General features: G+C 40.9%; 1 protein-coding gene across 6 annotated transcripts in view; it reads left to right on the top strand.

Moving 5' to 3' along the window:
* Window positions 1-24825, top strand: part of LOC136871660 (protein dead ringer) — a 917083-nt gene that overhangs the window by 481770 nt on the left and 410488 nt on the right. The window lies entirely within an intron of this gene.

The raw sequence follows: 24825 nt of genomic DNA, 5'->3' as shown, positions 1-24825 counted from the left end.
TGTTCTCTTTCCAACGAAGGGAGTCAACCAGCTGGTGAAGCAATTTGATGAATACCAGCAGGTGAATATGCCACTACGGACCACCTCTAGTGGCCAGCCGTGACAGACACAATGTGCCTGCTATCAGGTATTTACTGCCCCGTTGTAAATCTCGACCTAGCCGCACGTGTGCTCTTCTCCAACTTTACGACCCGATCGACGAAAACCAGGGTCATGAACAATGTTCTTGAAAGTAATATTTGTCCTCTTGGTTACTCGAAGGAGACACTGTAAGGCAGACAATTTTAAAAGAAAAACCACAACAGTAGAGTATTCCGTAATATAAGCGACATTAATTAAGAATCCTGAAAGTAAATGTTAACATAATACGTGTGCTTTTATAATGCTTTAGAATATCAACAACAACATCAAGAAGAAGAAGAAGAAGAATAAGAAGAAGAAGAATCTGTAAATGCAAATTGCATTTGAATAACCGGTCTTAAAACATCTCCCACTCCTCGACACGAAAACTCGTGTTTTTTATTATTATTATTATTATTATTATTATTATTATTATTATTATTATTATTATTATTATTATTATAATGTATGTAACGCTGCTCCAGTGCCATACATTTCACACACACATTGAAGTGTCGAAAGTCCTCTAACGCACCAGGAAGTTATTACTCGAGTCTCTCGCAGTTATTTTTTTATTTTGTTTACTTATTTATTTAGTAGGAACAGTAAAGCCTCCGTGGCTCAGGTGGCAGCGCGTCGGCCTCTCACTGCTGGATCCATGGTTCATATCCCGTACGGCTTGGTTGTGAATGTTTTGATATTTTTCTTTTGAAACAAATTGTTAGAATTCTGGAAAACCGTGGATTTCCTTTAGCAAATACCACACTGAAATCTATTTATTCTAGTTGAAATTCTTCTGACACATTATCAGCGCTGGAGGAGAATTGTTACAAGAATATTTTAAAACTGTTTTCCATCCCTGAAGCATTCATATTGTCTATTAAAGTATCCCTTTGTTTTATCGAAAAAGTATTCGACAATTTATACAATGTTTATTATTTTGGCGTGTAATTTTAAAAATCATAAACATGTTGAGATGGGTTTTTTTTTTCGGTTGCTGCGTGCTTTTGTGATAAGAAAATACAAACATATCGCAGGCTGAAAATTAGTAACTTTCTGGCTGCATACGCTGTTCTAATTGGAGGTTCGCGAGTTTTAACAGTTATGTGTCTTATGGTATATCTAAACAAATGCTATTTGTTCTAGAAAATTATATGTTGAGCCCTGATCCCCAAAACCGGTTAGTTCCCAAACAGTTCCACCTTCATGGAGCGAGTTGGCTGCGAGTTTTGAGTCGCGTAGCCGGTCTCTTTGCATTCGGGAGATTGTGGGTTCGAACCTCACTGTCGTCAGACCTGAAGATGGTTGTCCATTTTCATACCAGTCACATGGTAGGGCTGTGCCTTTATTATGGCCACGTTCGATTCTCTACACAGTCCTTCCGTATCCCATCGTCGCTATAAGACTCCACTGTGTCGGTGCGAAATAAAAGTTGTCACATTGAGCTCCGGACGTTAACGAAGAAGCTGTAGCGAAACGAGGAACGAGAATGAGGTAGTTTCCGTTGCCTGTTTTATTTAGACATAAGGAGCTGTTACGAATCAGCTTGTAAGCAAATCACCTACTGACCATATACGGCATACTTTCATACCATTCACTACAGGGATTCGCTGTTGTTCACTACTCTGCAGTGCCCCCTGTAGGTGGGAGCGGTAGAATAACACCCAGTCCTTAACTGTCGTAAGAGGCGACTAAATGGGGCCCCAAGGGCTATGAATTTGGGAGCCTGGGTTGGCGATCACGGGGCTCTTAGCCGAGTCCTGGCATTGTTTCCATTTACTTGTGCCAGTCTCCTCACTATCATCTATCTTATCTGACCTCCCTTGGTCAACTCTTGATCATTTTCGACCCCGGCTGTGTTAGAGTATTCGAGACCTAGGGAGTATTTCATTTTCACTCCCTTCGTGGCCCTTGTCTTTCTTTGGCCGATATCTTCATTTTTCGAATTGTCGGATCCCTTCCATTTTTCCTCTCTGTTTAGTTATATAGAGGATGGTTGCCTAGTTGTACTTCCTCTTATCACAATAATCACCACTACCATCACCACCGTACTGTGAAAGCCGAAGATGAGAATGAGGTAGATTGATGAAAGTAACAAATTTGTTCTTGCCCTTACCAGAAGACATAAATGCACTGTAAAAGTTGCATTACACTGGCTATGGATCTGGCCGTATATACGTATGTCATCAGGAAACTGAGTGAAGTAGGACTCAAGATTTCAAATAAATAAATAAATTAATTAATTAATTAATTAAACAAAATAAGGCAATAGTAAATATTTTTATTAAAACTACTACATGAAGATTTAAGCAGTTCCTCTTCTTCCGTCACTTTTACCGCACCTCGGCAGGGCTCCGGTTGTGAACTATGTCACTCACATAGATTTGGCTTTATTTTACGATTAGCCCCCCTCCTCCCTTTCATTTTTTCACCAAAGCATGTGTGGAGGTGTATGTATTCACTATGCATATCCATGTTTCTGCGGTGGTTGATTGCACGGTGAGTCGTGTAAAGATCTACGTAGAGAGAAAAACACAGACATCCCAGTCCATGAATCAGAGGAATCCTGAAGACACGACCCGTCCGGAATTTCAACCCAGGACACTATGGTAGACCAAAGACCACGACGTTGGACATTTACCCGAGGAGCCTGACAAGCTAAGTATTTTTAATAATCTAAGCCCAGCGAATTTTTCACATATGAAAGTTTTTTGATAGTATTTAGGCAGTTCTGTGGAATCCATTTCTCCACTTCTACACATATGACGGTGCGCAATATAGGTCTGATTAATGCTTGTTATGCGATCAAGCCTCACACAGTATACAATCGCAACTCTTTGAAATAAATTAAGCTGAGGGATTTCCAATTGTAAAGATCCAAATAGAACCCTCTCCATATCAGTACATGAGCTAAGTAAAGATACGACGACCGTGATCTGCCTGCGTTACATGTTATGTGAAGTAGACACATAGTTTCGCGTTGTTTAAGCTCATCATAATGTTGTTATAGTTAGCTCGCTCTACCACGCCAGGCATCAACAAACAACTCTCAGTCCAGATTATGAGTAATATTATTCGTCCGAAAATAAGTGCCATTAGACAAGAGTGCCAACTTAAACACAGCCTACATTGCAACACCCACTCACCTCATCAACATAATACACTGTGCTGTAATAAGACAATTTATAAAAACTCCCAACTTCGTTCCAAGTCTATACAAATAACATGCAAATTAAGTGGTCCATTTATAGTAGGAAACTTAAGAAAGTTAATTGCTTTCTTAACGGTACTCACTAACATAGTTTACTTTAATGGATGTTTTATTTCAGTAGAGTACCTTAAGAATGTCCGTGGCAAAGATACATCGATATTGTGAGATCTTCCTGGATCGAAGAGATCTCAAAATATTCTCTGGTTGAAAAGTGGAACAGCAGAAGTAAGTGAATGGCGGCCTCTATTTAAAGAGAGGTTGAAGGAGGCACTCCGGTTACATGGATCTACAATGTAACAGGTAAACCATATAGGTCGTCGTCCTGATAAAGGGAGGTTATAATTCTTTTCCGTGGTTTCCTATTTTCATAGCAGCTCACAACCGCGAACGACTCAGTTCTTCCTCTTTCCCATCCCATCAGTGCGAAGCAAAATGGAGCAAAATGAAAGAAAAAGCCTCTATTTTATTACTTTGAGGCTGATAACCTCAATATTAGACCCCGTCACATCATAATCAACACGGATTATTGCATTATTTCGTAACTCTATTTCTTAAGTATTGAAAACATTTCCTACCTGACAACGCAGGACTCTCCATACTAAAAAAAACGTAAAATTAAGCAATTTCTTCAATTGTATCGGAAGTTGAAGAGCTAAAAGGGCCAGAAAGGTTTCAATTTATGAGTCTTGAGTAGCTCTATCAAACTAAAAAACAAAGTTCGAAAATCAATTCTGGTCTAATTTAATTGCAATTCCGAAAAACATCCTAAAATAGCATGTTTTTTTACTCGTTTTCTTTTTTATTCAAATTCTAGCCAAATTAATTTATTTACATACTACTTTCTGTAATGTGTTCCTTGGTTCACTACCCTCAAGTGTTTTTGATTTTTTTCGAGAAATGTCCACACCGAATGCAGTTATAAGGGATTAAGTGAAACTCTGCATTGACGCACATTAGCGCTCATAGTGGTAGAAAAAAGGCAAACTGCTAATCTAATCCACCGGGTAACGATGATTAAGAAAAGTATTGTAATTTTTAGGAATACATAAAGAATATATTATCATACATTATTATACTTTATTTACCTAAAATTCGTAGCTCATATCCCCAGGATGTTTTCAACATTGAGTTTCTTGTTTGAAGAACTGTGGATTTCTTTCTTGCAAGTTTCTTTACGTCGCACCGACACAGATAAGTCTTCTGACGACGATGCTACAGGAAAGGGCTAGGAGTGGGAATGAAGTGGCCGTGGCCTTAATTAAGGTACAGCCCAAGCATTTGCCTTGTGTTAAAATTGGAAACTACGGAAAAACATCTTCAGGGCTGCCGGCAGAGGGGTTCGAGCCCACTATCTCCCGAATAGTGGATATCACTAAGCGACTGCAGCTACAGATCTCGGTCATATCTTTTGTTTTCTTACAGATCACCCGGTGACAGTGTAGATAGTCTGTTTAATCTTTGCCCAGTACGGCAGTGAGGTGATGTCTATGAGTAGTCCTACGTGAGTATTCAGAATAGGAAAATCATAAACCTTTGAAAAACTTGTGATTTTCACACTCGTAAGAAAGACATTTTGGGATACTGAACACTATACTACCGAGGATCACAAAGAGAGAAACAACATAGGAGTAAATTACTTTCTTGGTTTTTGGACACAGTATAGAACCATGAATCTCATGAAAATTGGAGTACCGGGCGAGTTGGTCGAGCGGTTAGGAGCGCGCAACTGTGAGCTCGCATCCGGGAGATAGTGGGTTCGAACCCCACTGTCGGCAGCCCTGAAGATGATTTTTCGTAGTTTCCCATTTTCACTCCAGACAAATGCTGGGGCTGTACCTTAATTAAGGCCACTTCCTTCCCATTCCTAGGCCTTCCCTGTCCCATCGTCGCCATAAGACCTATCTGTGTCGGTGCGACGTAAAGCAAGTAGCAAAGAAAAAAAAATAAAATCGGAGTGGATGTGGCGTGTGCCTTCGTATCTCGTCAGGAATATCTGTTGTTCTAATAGGAGTAGTCCTAATTGGACATGCATTTCATCACTCGTCTACACGCAGTAAAGTCAAATATGTCCGTGAGCTTGATATTTTCATGATCTTCACAGTTTGTCTGGGGAGCCATGAATTTCCACATGCCCATTGGATGTGGTTGTCAACTTATTGACCAGCTTGGCCAGGATTAGTTTTATTTATCAGAGGATGTATGCTGTCAGCGAGATTTATGACAGGCCGATTGATTGATTGATTGATTGATTGATTGATTGATTGATTGATTGATTGATTGATTGATTGATTGATTGATTGACTTTAACAAATCAGGCAATAAATGCGTGAGTGAGTGAGTGAGTGAGTGAGTGAGTGAGTGAGTGAGTGAGTGAGTGAGTGAGAGGTTAAAGATCAGGCGATCAGAGTGGCCATTGTTAGTTTGAGAATAAATTATACAAGCACTTTCGGAAATCTCGAGCACGTTTCTCAACCTGTTCCTCAAAAAATTACTCCTATACAGACAAAAAAAAAACTCATTGCAAATTGTTTGTTTGCGGTGTACATGTCTTCAGGTGGGCAGGAACAAAAATCGCCGCCGCCACCACCACCACCACCACCACCACCACCACGCGCTACGTGCTACGTAGCACGGTTGCGCGCGCTGGTCTGTTATTATCTATGTTATTATTATGTCCGGCTCCATGGCTAAATGGTTAGCGTGCTGGCCTTTGATCACAGGGGTCCCGGGTTCGATTCCCGGCAGGGGCGGGAATTTTAACCATCATTGGTTAATTTCGCTGACACGGGGGCTGGGTGTGTGTGTCGTCTTCATTATCATTTCATCCTCATCCTGGCGAGCCGAACACTCCCGGCACTAAAAGCCATACGCCATTTCATTGCTGGTATGTCAGAAAAGAATATATGCATTTCAAGCTATGTTGCCACACAAGGACTCGCTGTATTGTCGGACAACTGGGGGGGGGGGGGTTGTTCTTTTTACGTTAAGATGTAAATTGTGGGTTTATTATATCTGAAGAAATGTGGACGGATGAATCACGTAGTACATTAATCCTCTGCTTTTGGGTACTTCATTATGAGCCTAGACGTTTCTCTAAAGGCATGCATTGCTCAACCTATTGGCAATAATAATAATAATAATAATCATAATAATAATAATAATAATAATCATAATAATGGCATGTGGCCTCCGAAGAGGCCTGGTGCAGGTCTTTCGTGTTCACGCAGTATAGGCGACCTTCGCACCTTTGAAGATAGGACTCTACCTATGATAAATTCTGATGATGAAGACGTCACACCGGGCGAGTTGGCTGTGCGGTTAGGAGCGCTCAGCTGTGAGCTTGCATTCGAGAGATAGTGAGTTCGAACCCCACTGTCAGCAGCCCTGAAGATCGTTTTCCGTGGTTACCCATTTTCACACCAGGAGAATGCTGGGACTGTTCCTTAATTAAGGCCACGGCCGATTCCTTCCCACTCCTAGGCCTTTCCTATCCCATCGTCACCATAAGATCTATCTGTGTCGGAGCGACCTATAGTAAGTTGCAAGAAAATGGCACAAACCCCTCCCCTGCCCTTGAGCCATCGGAATTAACTTATGAAGGTTGTCCTACCCCGCTGGGGATTGAACACAGGACCCTCTGGACTAAAGACCAGCACATTTTTTCTTTTTTCTGATGTTTTCTTATTTTTCTCATACATTACTTTTTTTCTATTTAAGGACGACACACACACACCCAGTTCTCGAGCCAGTGGAAATAACCAATCAAGGTTAAAATCCCCGACTCGGCCGGGAATCGAATCCGAGGCCTCTTGAACCATAGGCCAGCAAGATAACCATTTAGCCATGGAGCCGGGCAACCTATTGGTGTTTTTGCGGACCACATATGCGCTGTGTGTTAGTTGTGTAGACCTTCAGTTCCCAGGATAGCGAGTTCGATCCCATCTGAGTTGATGGATGTATTTAAACGACAAGCGTTTCCGTGGCTTCCGGCAGGTTAAGGGACTCCTGTAGGATAGAATACCATCATCATGTCATCTGTTGTAATCTGCAATAATTGAGGGACGTTAAATATTATTATTATTATTATTATTATTATTATTATTATTATTATTATTGATCGGTATACTAACCGCAGCCATCATATTGAGAGACCAGCGATCACGTGACAGTCATCACGCCCTCTTACACGCAATGAAGTAAGTGAACATAATGTCTGTCTCGTTCCTGCCAAATAAAAACATATCTCTGGAGTGCCATACTAATTGTGTTCGTTTCCAATGCAAACGAGGCTACGAGATTAGATGTATTTAGTTCTTTGTAACTACGAGTAGATAGGAAGATGATTAATCGATTAGTGTTTTCCAGGAAGACTCACCCTAAAAGGGTACATTTGAGGGTTAATCTGGGAGCGGAGGTCGGCGTCCATGGTTAATCAATCTTGTGGGTTGCCATTGATACGATAGCGGGATGTGTGTCGATTTGTGCGCTGTGAGTGATCGCTGGGTGGTGCCTGAGCATCTGTAACTGTCCGCCTGGAATCGAGAGAGCGGGCCCTTTTTGGAACCAATTAGAGCCTCTGCGCATGCTCGGCCATACCCACCTAGATAATTATACCTTCCCTTCCCGTGGGGCCCCCCTTTTGCCCCGTCTTCCGCGCACACATACTTCTTTCATACCAAACGCGTTGCTCTCAACAACAATCATGATACACATCAAACATATGTCAAATGGACCCTCAGATTCTGTCCTGACCAATCACGATTTGTAATATACCACTTCAGCCTCGAAATACAGAAAACTCACTCCATTTATACTAGAGTGACCAGATGACCACTACTCAAATGGCACTATTCTTTTCTTTTTTCTTTTTGCTTTACGTCGCACCGACACATAGGTCTTATGGCGACGATGGGATAGGAAAGGCCTAGGGGTGGGAAGGAAGCGGCCTTAATTAAGGTTCAGCCCCAGCATTTGCTGGGCGTGGAAATGGGAAACCACGGAAAACCATCTTCAGGGCTGCCGACAGTAGGACTCGAACCCACTATCTCCCGGATGCAGGCTCACAGTTGCGCGTTCCTAGCCGTACGGCCAACTCGCCCGGTCAAATGGCACTATATTGACCCGTAAAATATTGGACATTTCAATAAAATGTAGGACACTTCATCCGACAACAAAAGTTTACCTCGAACACTACCTGTCGTTGAATTGCAAGTCATATATGCGTTCCTGGTTTGTTCTAGGGTGGATTTTAAAAATAAACACAACACCCTATTAAAATATTGATTTTATTATCATTATATGACATTATGTCGTGACTTAGGAAGTATTATAACTGAAGGCAATAGATCCACCATGGAAATGAAAAGAAGGGTAGTTCTTGATAAACAGGCCTTTCAAAATAAAAGAAATCATTTAACAAATACCCATATATTTTTAGAAACAAGAAAGGCTTTCGTGAGAGCTGGTCTGTTGGAAAAGAAAAAGGAAAGATTTGGAGAAAAATGACAAGGAGATGCTGGACTCAAAAAAAAAAAAAAGACAAATCGAGATGCTCTAAAGGAAATCAATGAACAACGGAGACTGATAAAGGATATGGAAAGAAGGAATTTACAACTTGTAGGTCACATCCTGAGACATAATGACTTCGCAGTAAACGCATGTGAAGGACGAAATACTAATAAAAATGATAGAGGAAGACCACGGAACTCATGGGATGTAAAGACTGCAAGGAAGTGAACAGAAAAGCAAGACTGAGAGGAGAATGGTTGCAGCGACAAGGCTTAGCCGTTAGTGTTTGATGATAGTTCTCTTTACCTGTGGATGTGATTTCTGCCAGTAAATCATACTTCTTCATACTTCTTCTACATTGTCTAATTATAAAACTTTGTGCTTTCAAAATGTTTCAGATTGCACTTCACAAATAAGAAACACCTCACTGATTAAACGTTTATATTATTAGGAATATCAGTCCACTGAGACATTACAGAAAACTACCACTCTTCATTAGCCTTATGCCCTGGTACCGAAAATAAGTACTCTGCAGTCTTCAGGACTTCAGAATAGTGTTCAAAATTTTTCTTTATTTTTAAAATGTCCCTTCACATTTCAAATTTGCAATTTCAGTTTTTTTTCTGAACATGTGCATGTGCATCTAGCACTGGACATTTGGCAATTTTTCTTCACTCCAGTGCAAAAGGGTAGAATTTAGGCCATTTCCGGAAAATGTAGGAAGTCTGGTCACCCTAGCTCAACTATATTTCGTACGTTACAGATATAGAGATCGAAATTTAGCACAATCTGCTTACGTTTATTAGGGGAGGTTCACTTATATGGATCAAAAAAAAAAAATTACATCTTAATTTTTTCTTTGTAGAATATACCATCCCCCCGAGCAAAGAATACCTCCTGTACTTGTAAACATCCACGAATATCACCTACTGTGTCTCATTGTTTCGTATGCCCGTCGATCGATGCATTTCATATTTCACCATTGTGAAAGTGCATATATCACATCCTCGCATTGTATTCAGAAGCAAGAGATATTATTGTCATTATTCGTGATATTATTATTATTATTATTATTATTATTATTATTATCATTATTTCAGTTGTATATTTTGTTATTTTTTGCTATTTGCTTTACGTCGCACTGACACAGATAGGTCTTATGGCGACGATGGGATAGGAAAGGCCTAGGAATGGGAGGGAAGTAGCCGTGGCCTTCATTAAGGTACAGACTCAGCATTTGCCTGGTGTGAAAATGGGAAACCACAGAAAACCATCTTCAGGGCTGCCAACAGTGGGGTTTGAACCCACTATCTCCCGGATGCAAGCTCACAGCTGCGCGCCCCTCACCGCACGGACAACTCCCCCGTTGTTAATGTTTTAAGCTGGGAGGTATCCATACGTGACATGAGTAATTTATTTTGTACAAACGGACTGGAAAACGGTGCTAATTACAACTCGGAAAGTTCTGTGAGTCATGCGGACATCCCAGAATCCGATGAGGTGGCCTTGTTGTTTCATGAGATCCGGAAGAGGTTCCGGGTGTGGTTTTTACAAGATAATCTGTTCGTGATTGGATGGCCAGGATCAATCTCGGTATCATGCGAGAGAAGGGGGAAGTTGGGGTCTATATAGGCATGTGATCAAACGCCGAGAAGCATACTGGACTTGACGGAACTTCAAACTTTGGTGGAGAGACTGAATTCCATACTTTGGTGGAGAAGACTTTACTTCAAACAGCGGAGGGGAGGAGATGTAACTTGTGGAACGTGGTCTTATTATGTTTGTGAAGTGTGATAGTAACCTACAACTGTGGAGTGCTTAGGTACTAGGTTTTATATCACTTGTGGCGGCTTGGTATTATATGTTGGTAAAAGCTATGGGGTACTGTATCTCAGACTTTCCACAATTTATGTCCTGGAACAGCAAGCGTGTGTTGCTCGAGTGAATGTGTCTTTAAACCAAGTGTTAGTCAGTGAACACAGTATTATAAAGGTACAATATCTGTTTGATAAGTGCCAATTATGAGAATATGCAAGTTGCGTTGATACACAGAGACAGTGAAGGGTATTCATCCACATATTTATGCTTTGTAATGAACTTACAACGGACGAACTGCAAATGGTAGCTTGGTCCTCATTTTTGGTTTCCCACTGTTTTGTTGTTGTAAATATAGTATAGCATTGTTTAATATAGCGGTATTTTGTGAGTGTATTTTATGTATATTGTATTTTGTTGTGTTGATGAGGTGCTCATGCACAGATGTTGTTCAGAATATAATTAATTTAGAATCAGTGGATTTACTGATGTACCTAGGTGCAGTTGTTACCTATCTAGTCATTTTCAGGAGGTTAGGTAAGGCCTGAAGCAGATGTACCAGTACGCAGCTTTATGTATACGCCCTGGGAGAGAGAGGATTATAATGCCGTACAAAATTCGAGGGATCCATTCTGGTGAACTATATCGCCCATACTACGGACATTTCGATTAATTATTTTTATTTATTCATTTTTATTATATTAGTAATTTTGAATTAGATTACAGTTACGCCCAGACGTGAGGCAATTATTTTATTTTATTCATGGTTGATTATTTTAATCATATGGTTATGAATTATTATTATTCGTATTACATAAGATTACACCACCTATTGGCGGTATTCGCATGAAATTTTGCATAGCACGTCATTTTATGTGAATTAACAATATATTAGAGATTCTAGAAAAGATAAATCGACAAAACATATAACTATTAGGTTCTTCACTCTGCCGAAACTAATTTTGAATAATAAATCTATGAATTGCCTGAAAAATAAATCGTACGGTAACGGCATTACACATCAAAAAGAAGCATCTTAATGTGTCTGCATTTAAAGGTAGAAGCACTTACATCGGTCAAAAAACCTTCCAGCTTAAGTTTTGTTAATAGAATATACCTTTCTTCTTATAGTCTGAAAGAAATATATCTTCTACTTGTAAACATGTAGACGAGTGATGAAGTTACAAGTGTAATAACTGTTATCATATGTTTTCATTTTCAGGTAATTTATGGATTTAATACTCGAAATTAGCTTCAGCAGACTGACGATCGTAACAGCTATAAATAGACAGGATTGAAACTGAAGACAGATGGTTTAAGATATAACAACAACAACAACAACAACAACAACAAGAAAATGACAAAAGTAAATACAAATCAGCAAAAAGTTGTATCAGTCGTCAAAGAATTGTAGCAGTTAACAGTACAAAACTCATGTAGTTGCAAAAATCAATACTACTCACTTCGTTTAAAAAATTACAGGTAAATTTCTAGACTTTCTAAACATCTGAGTAGTATTTCACAAGCGCAACCTACCAGCCACAATCCCCTTAACACCTACAATTCAGCGTCCTCTTTCGTTAATTTATCACGTAGTTTTAGCCTGTGTAAGGACAGTTACTACACTAGATAAAGCCAGTGAAAATTTTAAACATCATCGAAATGGTTTTGTAGGATAACTGTACTTTCAAGCTATTTCTTACTTTCAAAATCAGTCAGTTAAACATCAAAGGCCGAGCTAACTGGCTCAGATGGTAGAAGCGTTGATCTACTGAACCCACGTTGTAGTTTCGATCCCCTGTGAATACGGTGGCATTTGAGGGTGCTCAAATACTTTAATCTCGTGTCGATAGATTTACCTGTACATGAAAATTCCCGCGCGACAAATTTCCGGTATTTCGGCGTCTCTGCAAATCCGTAAAGCAGTTAGTAGGACATGGAGAAGAAGAAGAAGAACTAAATACTGCGCCGCTAGTGTATTGACGATCCTACCAGAATCGGTTAACGCACCCACGCTGTGTATGGGGCATTTGGTGTCGTATCCCATGAGCGCTCACATTCTTCCTACTTGTGCCAGGCTCCTCTTTCCTCTATCCTATCCGACCTCCCTTGGTCAACTTTTGTTCCTTTTACCAACCCCGGTGGTATTAGAGCACTCGAGGCCTTGAGTGTCTTTCATTTTCACGCCCTTCTTCGCCTTTCTTCATTCTTTGGCCGATGCCTTCAATAACAACCAGCAGCGCTCACACTGTTTCCGTTGTCATATTCTTGTTTCACTATCTGGATATTCGAAGATTGGACAATTCTCGCTCAAGTCTCCTGAAATTAGACACCCCGCAGCACGCTATGACTTGTCCTGCTGGTTGCCTGAAATTCATCAGGGAAACCTGTGTGAAAAGTAGCGGTTAAGAGCACATTAAAACTTAACACTAATGTAAGTGAGTATTATAATGTTGTCTTGAGTGGCAAATATCTGGCGAGCATTGGGCTGAGACGGTACGCCCCTCCCCTTGGATAACGAGGATATCCCGCCCCGCTACAAGAATGATATACCGAGTGTTCATTACCTACATCCATTTATCCTGATGGTAATGTGCTTTCTTCTTTCTCAGCTTGTCACGGAAAAATCATTTATAAAATCGTGCTCTTGACCTCCAGGGAATATGCGGCATTAGATTTAAAACTGAATCATTTATTACGGTATCTCTTGAAGTGCGATTAATATCTTGTACTATGCGAGATAAATATCTGTTCATAACTTACCCTTTCTAATTCTGAGATTGGAAGTCGTGATGAGGAGTTTTGAAAGGCTCAGAAAATTGCATTGTCTTACTTTGATTAAATGTTTAGGTTTGTAGAATACATATTGTTATTTACGAACCTCGTTTTCGTATGCCAGTAGGTATACCATGTTTAAGATTGAAAACTCTAATTTCAAGTAGGCCTACACAAATTGGCATATCCAAATATGGTCAAATAAACGTGAAGATGATGACTGGCCCATTTCTGATCAAATCTGGTAATAATTACTAAAGTGATGTAAAGGTTTTTCTTCCTTTGTGTAACTTGAACCATGAACAGACACTACTGTATATCGTAGGTTTACAATCGAAACACATTAATCCAGTATTTTTAAAATTTTTCGACACTAACACACTATCCTGTGTGATTTTTTTTCGTTCCATTTTCCCCCTGGTAATATCTATTTAATCGTACAAAGTTAATTTCGTTACTGATTTTGTTGAAATTTTTGTCTCTTGCTTACTCCCGAGAAATGAGTTTCATTGTGGTAAAATGCATTGATACAATTTCATTAACACAGCGCTATTCTAGGCGCTAACAAATCCATTGCATAATTTTAAGGATTATTATTATTATTATTATTATTATTATTATTATTATTATTATTCCACCGCTTTTGCCATACCTATAGAGTGGCAGGTGCGAACTGTGTCGCACATGTATACAGTATTTAACCCTGTTTGACGGCCGGATGCCCTTCCTGACGCCAACCCTGTGTGGAGGGATGTAATCACTATTGCGTGTTTCTATTGTGCTTGGTAGTGTGATGTGTTGTTCGAATTTCGAGAGGAGAGTGTTGAGACAAGAAGAATTAATCACACGCGATTAAAATCCTCGACGCGGCCGGGAATCAAACCATTCAGCCAAGGTGTCGCTCTTCTTCTTTTTCTTCTCCTTATTATTATTATTATGAGAGTAGATATTGATAATGAAAGACTGCGAAAGCTTTTAAACCTCCTCCTTTTTTTTTCAAAAAGAAAGACATTTCACTTGTAAACGCACCATACATTCACACACAAGAAGTGGTTGGCTGTAAATTTGTAAGTATCCGAGTGAATGAAAGAATGAAAAAAATAAAATATTGTTGGCTAGTTAATACAACAAGGTTTTTCTAAGTTTTAGAAATACATTGGTGCACCTCCACGCTTTCGCCATGGCAAGCTGCTCTAAAATCTAAATGGAGCTACACTGAAGAGAAATTTCATCTGTCTGTCTTTCTTTCTTTCTTTCTTTCTTTCTTTCTTTCTTTCTTTCTTTCTTTCTTTCTGTCTGTTTTTTCTTTCTTTCTTTTTACAATTGCCTTTAGGTCGCACCGACACAGATAGGTACTATGGTGACGATGGGATAAGAAAGGGCTAGGAGTGGGAAGGAAGCGGCCGTGGTCTTAAGGTGCAGCCCCAGTATTTGCCTGGTGTGAAAATGGGAAACCAAGGACAACCATCTTCAGGGCTGCCGACAGTGGGGTTCTGACCCAAAATCTCCCGAATGCAAGCTCAGAGCTGCGCGCCCCTAACCGCTCGGCCAACTTGCTCGGTAAGAAATATTTCATTACCAAGGACCATAGCACAGGACGACGTATTTCAATGTTTGACGCTCCTTCTTCCATACAGCAGTTCTCTCAGGTTTTTCGCCATGAAATGTACAATACCGGTTGTTTCTTAATTTTTTAACTTGACTAACTTTACGAAATTGGATAACGTGTTTTCTTCTAATACACAGGATATTTCGAACATCAGTTTGCACTATTGAAAATCGAGCTTGCTGCTGCTTCCACTTAGTACTACAATATTTGCTGACCGCCTGGCTGAGCAATAGTCCTCTTGGCAGGCTAAGACAGTAATGGACTGTATATGCACCAGTCTGTTTTAGGATAGAGTAATTAAATTGCTGTAGGCCTTATTCCTGCAAATTTCACCACATACAATGTTCACAGCAAGTTTTCTCTATTATTGTACTATTGAGCGAGTTGGCCGTACGGTTAGGGTCACTTAGCTGTGAGCTTGCATTCGAGAGATAGTGAGTTCGAATACGACCATCGGCAGCCTTGAAGATTGTTTTTTCGTGGTTTCACCACTTTCACACCAAGCAAATGCTGGGGATGGACCTTCATTAAGGCCACGACCACTAACGTTCCTTTACCATTCTTGGGATTTGAACCGCGGTGGTATCAAACGGCTGTCACCACTCCCTAAGTTGAACAGAATAAGGGACCAGTGATTCCTGTGGAAACAGTTATCTCTGAGCTAAGGCACTTTCCCACAACAGTAATGCACATTGGGTAGCTCAGGAACAACGGGATGAAAACTAAAATCCACAGCCTGTTCCCGGTCATTCGCCTGGGTCAGAAATAGAATGAAGCCCCCATCTACCAGCGAGGATAGGAATTGTGCCAGCTGCCGAAGATTGTCGCACACCTTGGACAATGATTAATAAATGACAGATGAAATGAAATGATATTGGAGAGTACCCGGAGAATAACTTGTCCCGCCTCCCCTTTGTCCAGCACAACTCTCACATGGAGTGATAGGGATTTGAACCACGGAGCCCAGCGTTGAGAGGCCGGCTCGCTGCCGCCTGAGCCTCGGAGGCTCCTAACTTAAATTGTAATCGTGATATACAATTTCTGTAACGGAATGCCCTGATGTAGCATTGCATATTTATTTTTCTTCTTTGTGTGTAGAGTAATATAGGACAGTTTACATCCATCTTTATGCTAAGTAATGAATGAACAAATAAAACCAAATTCAAAAGCAACCGAAGAACATGTCGCCCAATAAATATTCCAAATTTGCGCCCGCCCACTTCTTCTACACAAACACTGTTTACTCTTCTCATGGAACGAGGCCATTAAATCCAGGAACTCTTGTGTGGACAGGTCAACGTTTAACGAACTGAACATTTTTCTCCCACATACCATGCGCGTCTTCAATAACATATTTTCCTTTTTTTCCTTCCGATCTGTAGATTTTCAATACCTCCACCGATGAATTTTATTTCCAAATCAGCCGCCACCTCCTTATTCTGGCAGACCTATTTACATCCTGTTGATTCAAAGGGTGTTTGATACCAGCCACCGTCAGTTCCATGACGGTACAGACGATCGGGGGTTCGGGTCTCCGCCAGACCGAGGATTTTAACTGCGTTAGGTTAATTCATTTGACACGAGGACGGCTTCGCATAACATATCTCTCTCTTTCTCTCTCTCAATGGCACAGCGATGTACTCAGAACAGAGCATTCGGATGATGCGCGCGCGCATGCATGCATATGATAGTAACTGATTGGTGCATCAAAACCACGGTTTCCAGCATTTTCTGTGATGGGCAGTTCTCCTGTTCGTTAACAAGAGTCAGTTCTTTTTCTTTTTTTGCTAGGGGCTTTACGTCGCACCAACACAGATAGGTCTTATGGCGACGATTGGATAGGAAAGGCCTAGGAGTTGGAAGGCAGCGGCCGTGGCCTTAATTAAGGTACAGCCTCAGCATTTGCCTGGTGTGAAAATGGGAGACCACGGAAAACCATGTTCAGGCCTGCCGATAGTGGGATTCGAACCTACTATCTCCCGGATGCAAGCTCACAGCCGTACGCCTCTACGCGCCCAGCCAGCTCGCCCGGTAAGATTCAGTTCTACGTCAGTCTTATAAATATATTCCGAGTCAGTTAAAAAAAAATTATTTTGCCCACAATATGTATGTTGAGCCCTCATCACAAACGCTGGTTGGATCATCAACAGCTCCATAATCAACTGGCATAAAGAACCTAGTATTCACTGAGGTGGCGTACTAGGGAAATTGGGAGTGAGTTAGTTCACCGTTGCTTCTCTCACCGCAAGCCCACTGAAATTCACAACAGAAACTGGCTTCATAAGAATGGTATTTTTTTACAAGTTGTTTTACGTCGCACCGACACAGATAGGTGTTGTGGCAACGATGGGATTGGAAAGGGCTTGGAGTGGGAAGGAAGTGGCCGTGGTCTTAATTAACGTACAGCCCCAGCAGTTTCTGGTGTGAAAATGGGAAACCACGGAAAACCATCTTCAGGGCTGCCGACAGTGGGGTTCGAACCCACTATCTCCCGAATACTGGATACTGGCCGCACTTAAGCGACTGCAGCTATCGAGCTCGGTAATGGAATTATGAGCATCAATCATACCTTGGGATATTTTTAGATTGTCGAACACTACGTTGAGACCAAGGCAGGTCGATGAAGGTAACAAATTGGATCTGGCCCATCTAGAAAGACATAAATCTTCATTAGAGACTATTATGCATTTCAGCGTTATGTCTGCCAGCCTCCGTGAATTTATTAACATCCTACCCTCCATAACAGAGTCTATTATTCTCCTAGGTAACCTATCCTCCTCCATTCACCTCACATGACCCCACCAACGAAGCCGGTTTATACGTACAGCTTTATCTATCGAGTTAAATCCTAAATTAGCCTTTATTTCCTCATTCCTTGTACCCTCCTGCCATTCTTTCCACCTGATTGGACCAGCAATCACACCCGTTACTTTCGTGTCTGTTACTTCTGGAGTATGAGTAAGATACCCCTAGTATTCCCGTAAACCAAAATTGGTCTAGAAACAGGCCGATGTAAAGATTGTTTCTTCCGGGAGCTGTCCGGCTGCATGGCTAAATGGTCAGCGTGCTGGCCTTCGGTCACAGGGGTCTCGGGTTCGATTCCCGGCGGGGTCGGGAATTTTAACCGTAATTGGTTAATTTCGCTGGTACGGGGGCTGGGTGTAGGTGTCGTCTTCATCATTTCATCCTCCTTACGACCGCGCAGGTTTCCTACAGGCGTCAAATCAAAAGACCTGCATCTGGCGAGCCGAACTTGTCCTCGGACACTTCCGGCACTAAAAGCCATACGCATTTCCATTCCATTCCGGGAGCTGATTTCCTTCTCACAAAATACTGTTGATCGCAACTGCGAGCTCACTACATTAGCTTTACTGCACCGTGATTCAATCTCACTTACTATACTACCATCCTGGGAAAACACAGCCTCAATACTTGAAATTATCCATTTGTTCCAGCTTTGTAACCCCAATCTGAGCTTCAGTTCTTTTGAATTTCTTACCTACTGACAACCAGTTTAGTTTTTCACTACGCGTATTTTCAAGTTACAAGATATTAGACTGCAGCCTTTCGGTACAATATGCCACTAGGACCAAGTAGTCAGCATAGGCCAGACTGCTTACTACATTTTCACCTAACTGAACCCATCCCCGCCGCTTAAGACCTTTGAGGAGATGATTCATGTAAACTGTGAACAACAACAGTGAAAGATTATAGTAGCCTTGTTTAACCCCTGTAAGTACCTTGAACCATTAATATAAAAGCAAAATTCAAAAGAAAAGGCTACTCCATACAGATCATAAAGGCCATTGGAGGAGTGGAAGGCAAATATCTCCACCATTCCTAACATCGCCACTAAATAGGATAGAATGATTAGCCCACTGTCCAGCTGATTTTTCCCCAGGAATTAACCTGATGGTCCTTACAGCTGAATCAAGAAAGCCTCGGCCAGGCAGCTACTACACCAGAATATATAGTACCCTGTAACCACGATGTATTACTAGAAATGGATCTCAACGTACGAAGGGTACGCTCATTCATGGAGGTAGCGCCATCGTAAATTATCTTAGTACACATTTCTGAATAAGAACTTCACATTTATTTCCCACAATCTGAATCTTTCGAGCTATAAAAGGTAAGCATGTTGGAATGCAAGGAATATTCCGTCGGTGTGAAGAGTGAGTGAGTGCGTGCGCGCTGTATCGGCTGTTTATGGACCGGCAGCTAATGAAACTGTGAACTCGCCAGTTTTCCAAGATGGAGTGCTTGGTTCTCATTAGCACCCGCGTGTTAAACACGCTGCCTGTGCCTTGTTAGTCGCGATCTAGTGATACCACCACAGGAGCCTTTCCTCGCTTAGGGATGAAAGGGAAGTAACTTTTAAAACATGCAATCGTGTTCTGCCTACAAAACAAGAATCAGCTACTTGGAACACAGTCTCACCCAAGGCGATATACTCTTGATTCTGGGGTTGTGGTAATTGTTGTGGTTTAATGGGAGGATAACCACTTGTTTCGGGTGCAGTCAGTGCCTAAAATAATAATAATAATAATAATAATAGTTACGGGGTTACACGTGGATCAGCAGAGGTGAAAGAAGGTGCCGGGGTGAATGGGTCTAACTACTATGTCAAGAAAGAATTTTATCGAGCTCGATAGCTGCAGTCGCTTAAGTGCGGCCAGTATTTGGGAGATAGTAGGTTCGAACCCCACTATCGGCAGCCCTGAAAATGGTTTTCCGTGGTTTCCCATTTTCACACCAGGTAAATGCTGGGGCTGTACCTTAATTAAGGCCACGGCCGCTTCCTTCCCACTCCTAGCCATTTCCTGTCCCATCGTCGCCATAAGACCTATCTGTGTCAGTGTGACGTAAAGCAACTAGCAAAAAAAAAATATATATATATAGAAAAAAAAGAAAGAATTTAAACTGAAATGGAAGGTTATATTTTCAAAAAACAACAAAACAAATTCTCACTTAATGAGATAACAATGACATAGCAATTTAGAAACAAGACTTGGAAAAATCCAAGAATTCAAAACTTTAACACACTTGGGCTACAAGCCCAGTTGTACAATTTTTGAGCTTCCAGCTCAAACTCTACAGAAGGGCATAAATTTACAAAAGGGCAAAAATCCCCAAAATACCAGGAGTGCTTGCTCCCAACACACAATATCAAGCCTCCCAGAGGCACTTTTACAACACTAGAAAAGAGCAGACGTGCTCTCAGTTTTTGAAAGCCTATGCATGGCGATATCAGAAAATTACAATCACTTGCCATCAAGGCACAACTCACAAATTTGAAACAGGGGTATCTAGTACCCAACCTATTGGGCCGTTGCGGAAAGAAACAGGTCAAGTAAAAGGCCCGAAACACAAATTGAATGGAAGCGAGTACTTGCACTCCTAAAAATGCATTCTAAAAACCTAAGGCCGATGAAACAGGGGCTATTCTCCAACTATGGAGATGACTCGTATAAGAAAGAAATGTAAAACATTACGGAGAGGAAGAAAACCAGTTACAAAACGTAGTCACCTCAAACCAATATGAAGGGGAGCTCGAGAGGGTACCTCACTCTCCATCCCCGATTTACAGTTAAAGATATTATGTTTTTACATAAGCCGGCAGAAATTATATTTTCAGAAAGGTAGGTTACATAGTTAAAGTTTCGGACCCCCCCTCGGGTTAAACCGCAGAGCTAGCAAGAAATAAAGATGTTAATAGACCATTACCTTGCTGAAGAACTGCTGCCTGATGAAAGAGGCGCCTCCCGCCTCCTGCTTCACACACAGTTAGATGTTCATCAAATGGCGAAGAGACGTGAAAATCCGCAGTTTATAAACCCTCGGGGAAAGTTCGAGACCTTTCATGAATAAACCAGCCTCACCCTCTTACTTTTATTGGTTGACATCAAAAGTGACACTCAGAATCGAGGAAGAAGCCTGTGATAGGCTGAAAGTTAATTACAGAAATTCATGTTTGGCTAAATTCAAAACTGGCGGAGAGAAAAGATCAATATTGCCAACCCAAAAATGAATGAACATAATTTAGTAAAAAAAAAAAAACTTATGAATACAAAACTTCTTCAAAAAGGGTTCTTCTACTTCGCACCAGGGTGCATGATCATAGTATATTAGCAGTGACATCTGTTGAAAAAGGTCCAAACTTCCTGATGACTGGTAAACAAAACACACAGAATTTCATAAAGTACATGAAACTTCACAATAAGAAAATTACGTCCAATTACTGTAATGACATCTTCTGAGTAAAGGTTGAAGTAGGACTAGTTTCAAGTTCACGATTTCTCCAGTAGAGGAGTTCTTTTAGGCGCAAGATTTAAATGTGCGGCGTAGAAGTGTACCTCCCGGTACAATAATAATAATAATAATAATAATAATAATAATAATAATAATAATAATAATAATAATTTGTTTGTTTGTTTGTTTGTTTGTTTGTTTCGTATGGCAACAGTACAACGGTACAAATATGTACAAATTAGTAGGTTGAAATATTTTCTCATATTGGAGTATCCTTTGCTGGGACATTCATAAACCAAAGCTTTTAGTCCAGCAGCCATGGCACCACCCAAGGGTCACGTGCAGGGCAATTTAAAGTCATACCTACGGATATGCAGCAACGACAACCCCGATAGGGCAAGAGATAGAGATTACCCGTTCGACAATAATGGCTTCCACAAGTAGGGCAGAATGAAGAATTAGTGGAGTGTAAATCTATATAGTGGCTTCCATGGTATGAATCGAGAAAATTCAATATGGTGACAGTTAGGCCAAGAAATAACACTCTTAGCAAATTAATCTGTCTGTTAGCTCATCAGCCCAAAGGCTGGTTGGATCCTCAAATAACACCACCAAAGGCTATGCAGTTATAGGGAAACCGTAAAAACCAATGGCAGCACCAAAATGAGGCGTACTAGGCAAGATTAGGAGTGAGGTAGTTTGCCATTGCTTTCCTCTCTGGACCAGAAGGTGCTACTGCAGCACGACTGATCCTATGAGCAACACCTTTCGTAACACTGACACTAGTTGTGCTCCAAATGTCAATACTCAGCACCACCCATACCCCAGCAGCTTCCATATGTCACAGCCATGGATGAGACTGGAACTTTGGTGGATGCTACACTTTGCTCTGGCCTATGGACCTATTATATAGTATCCAATATGGGAGAACTTAGGACAATGAAGATAAGCCAATATACACCTTTAAAACAACAATAATAGATCGTAGATTACGGAGATAACACTTGAACACTATCATCATATAAAACAAAAACACAGATATTCTTCGGAAACCACAAACACAAATGATATCACGAAAAAATATGTTGAAATGCATTCATCTCCACTGCACATGATCTTCATGGCCTACTGAGCCTACTAATGCATGAATCACAATTGACCAAGAAAATCATTTTTCGTTATCAATGGAACGTGAGAAACTAATCTAGCTTGCTAGTAGACACACGACAAGATTTCAGTGACGATATTGACCCATTGACAATAACAAGGAATACATACCGAGGAAAGATTAACACCCATAAGTTAGCGCCAAAGAATTTAAAAAACCCACACCCTGTTTTCAGTCATTCAATCGGGGCAAGAATGGAATGAATGAAGCCCCCATCTAGCGGCGAGGGTAGGAATTGTACCGGCTACCGAAGCCTCTCGCACTCCTCTGTGGCACTGATTGACTGACAGATGAAATGAAATGATATTGGAGTGTGTTGCTGGAATGAGAGATGGCAGGGAAAACCGGAGGACCAGGAGAAAAACCTGTCCCCCCTCCGCTTGGTCTAGCACAAATCTCACATGGAGTTACCGGAATTTGAACCATGGAACTCAGTGGTGAGAGGCCGGCGCTCTGCCACCTGAGCCACGGAGACCCTGCACCCAAGAATCCAACGGCAAAACTTGAAACTAAACAATGTATGGACACAGAAAGACAAGCCCATAGTGAAAGGGTGAGAGTCTTTTTTGGGAAAAGAGAACGAGAAGGATCGCGCAGCTGTGAGCTTGCATTCGGGAGATACTGGGTTCGAACCCCACTGTTGGCAGCACTGAAGATAGTTTTCCGTAGTTTCCCATTTTTCGCGCCAGGAAAATGCTGGGGCTGTGCCTTCCGCTCCTAGGCCTTTACTATCCCATCGTCGCCGAAAGACCTATCTGTGTCAGTGGTACGTGAAGCAGCTTGCAAGTATGGTACAGCATAACTTCTCAGGAACATTGTAGGTAGCTTGAAATTTCTCCACTCATTTCTTAATGGTTTTCACGTTCTGAGTTTTCCATTCAAAGTTAAGCCTGTGCGTTTCTTTGTGGTGAACAAGTTAATTACCAGTCCTAAATGTGAACTAACAGAGTATAAGATTAGCATGCTTGTATGTAGTATTTCTTGTCAGTTAGTCTGGAAACAATATACTGAAGATCGAAGGTAAAAGTATCAAGTTATCAATAATGGATTGGGTATTGCTCCTGTGTAGAAGTTACAACGGCGAACTGTTAACAGTTCTGAAGCAGTATTGGATAAAACTTTCCGCTAAGGTAAGGGATGTTGAAAATCAATTAAGCTAGTGCTAAGAAGTTTCAGAAGCAGCTGCTTCTTCCTCCAATACTTAATCAGTTATACTACTGCAACGAGAAACCCTTTCATTAGCTGTGGCGCCTGGCTGCAGACAGCTTCGAGGAGGCCATTAGATCGGTAATACATTGGCTTTCGACTGAAATTCTTAATTCGTATAACAATTCATTGAGTATACCAATTGAGTCTGTCTTCCTCTGTACACGATATTAATATTTCAGTTGAGAATGGATCCTTGTTAAACAAACACATAACGGACTAAATAAGGAGAATGAATTGGAATGGTGGAGGGGGAAGGACTTTATGGAGATGAAGCGTCAGTTTTCAATTCCGACGATGGAAAATGGGAAAGACTACGACCAGGATATGACATGCATTCTAATCATACAACAAAGGAGGTAAACGGAGCCAGCATTAATATCATATATTTATCCTGCCTGTCGGTTGAGTCGTAGGCCAACAGCTCCATAATACCTCGCCTTATGTACCTAAGGTTCCGGGATCAAATTTCGACACAGTCAGTTGTCGCACATCCTTCTCAGTGTCGCTGAATAAACTCTTTCTAGACAAAATCAAACTCGCAGCATTTTTATGTTGTTACGTCTTAGGTAAATGGACATCAAGGTCATGCGGATCGTGTACTTGGTATATCTGAAATAAGCCTGTGCTTCTAAAGTATAAAATAATTGGAAATAAGATGGGGAATATTTTGGCTACGAGATTCAAAACAAATCACCTTGGAATGTTCCTTGATAAAATACATGTTCAAAATGGTCCTCGAAAGTTCGGAGACCATTCTACTTCACGTTTGTGTTGGTCAAAGTGATTGTCATGCCAGAATTAATTATGTATGTACGTACGTATTTGTTTACTTTTCCCATCATAACTTCGCATTTTCATTCTGAATCTTGAAGACACCAAGTGAATAATAGACTGTTCAGTTCGATAGTACTAAAACCTTAAAAAGTGGATTGTTTAGCCCAAGTATTTTAAGATTTCAGCAGTTCTAATAAAAATGAATATAAGCATTTATTTTAAAATTATTCCATCAGGATTTTCCTGCTTGTAACAACATGTAGGTATAGGATTTTCCCGTATGTATTTGTTGGTTCTGTTGTACGGTTGCTGTACTAGAAATGAGTCATTAATTTGTCAGTTCATTAACAAGATATATTCAGGAGTTCCGCATTTATCGGCTGA

Source organism: Anabrus simplex, chromosome 4, assembly GCF_040414725.1.
Source record: "Anabrus simplex isolate iqAnaSimp1 chromosome 4, ASM4041472v1, whole genome shotgun sequence".
In the NCBI taxonomy this organism is placed as follows: Eukaryota; Metazoa; Arthropoda; class Insecta; order Orthoptera; family Tettigoniidae; genus Anabrus; species Anabrus simplex.
This window is presented reverse-complemented; position numbering and strand designations above follow the sequence as displayed.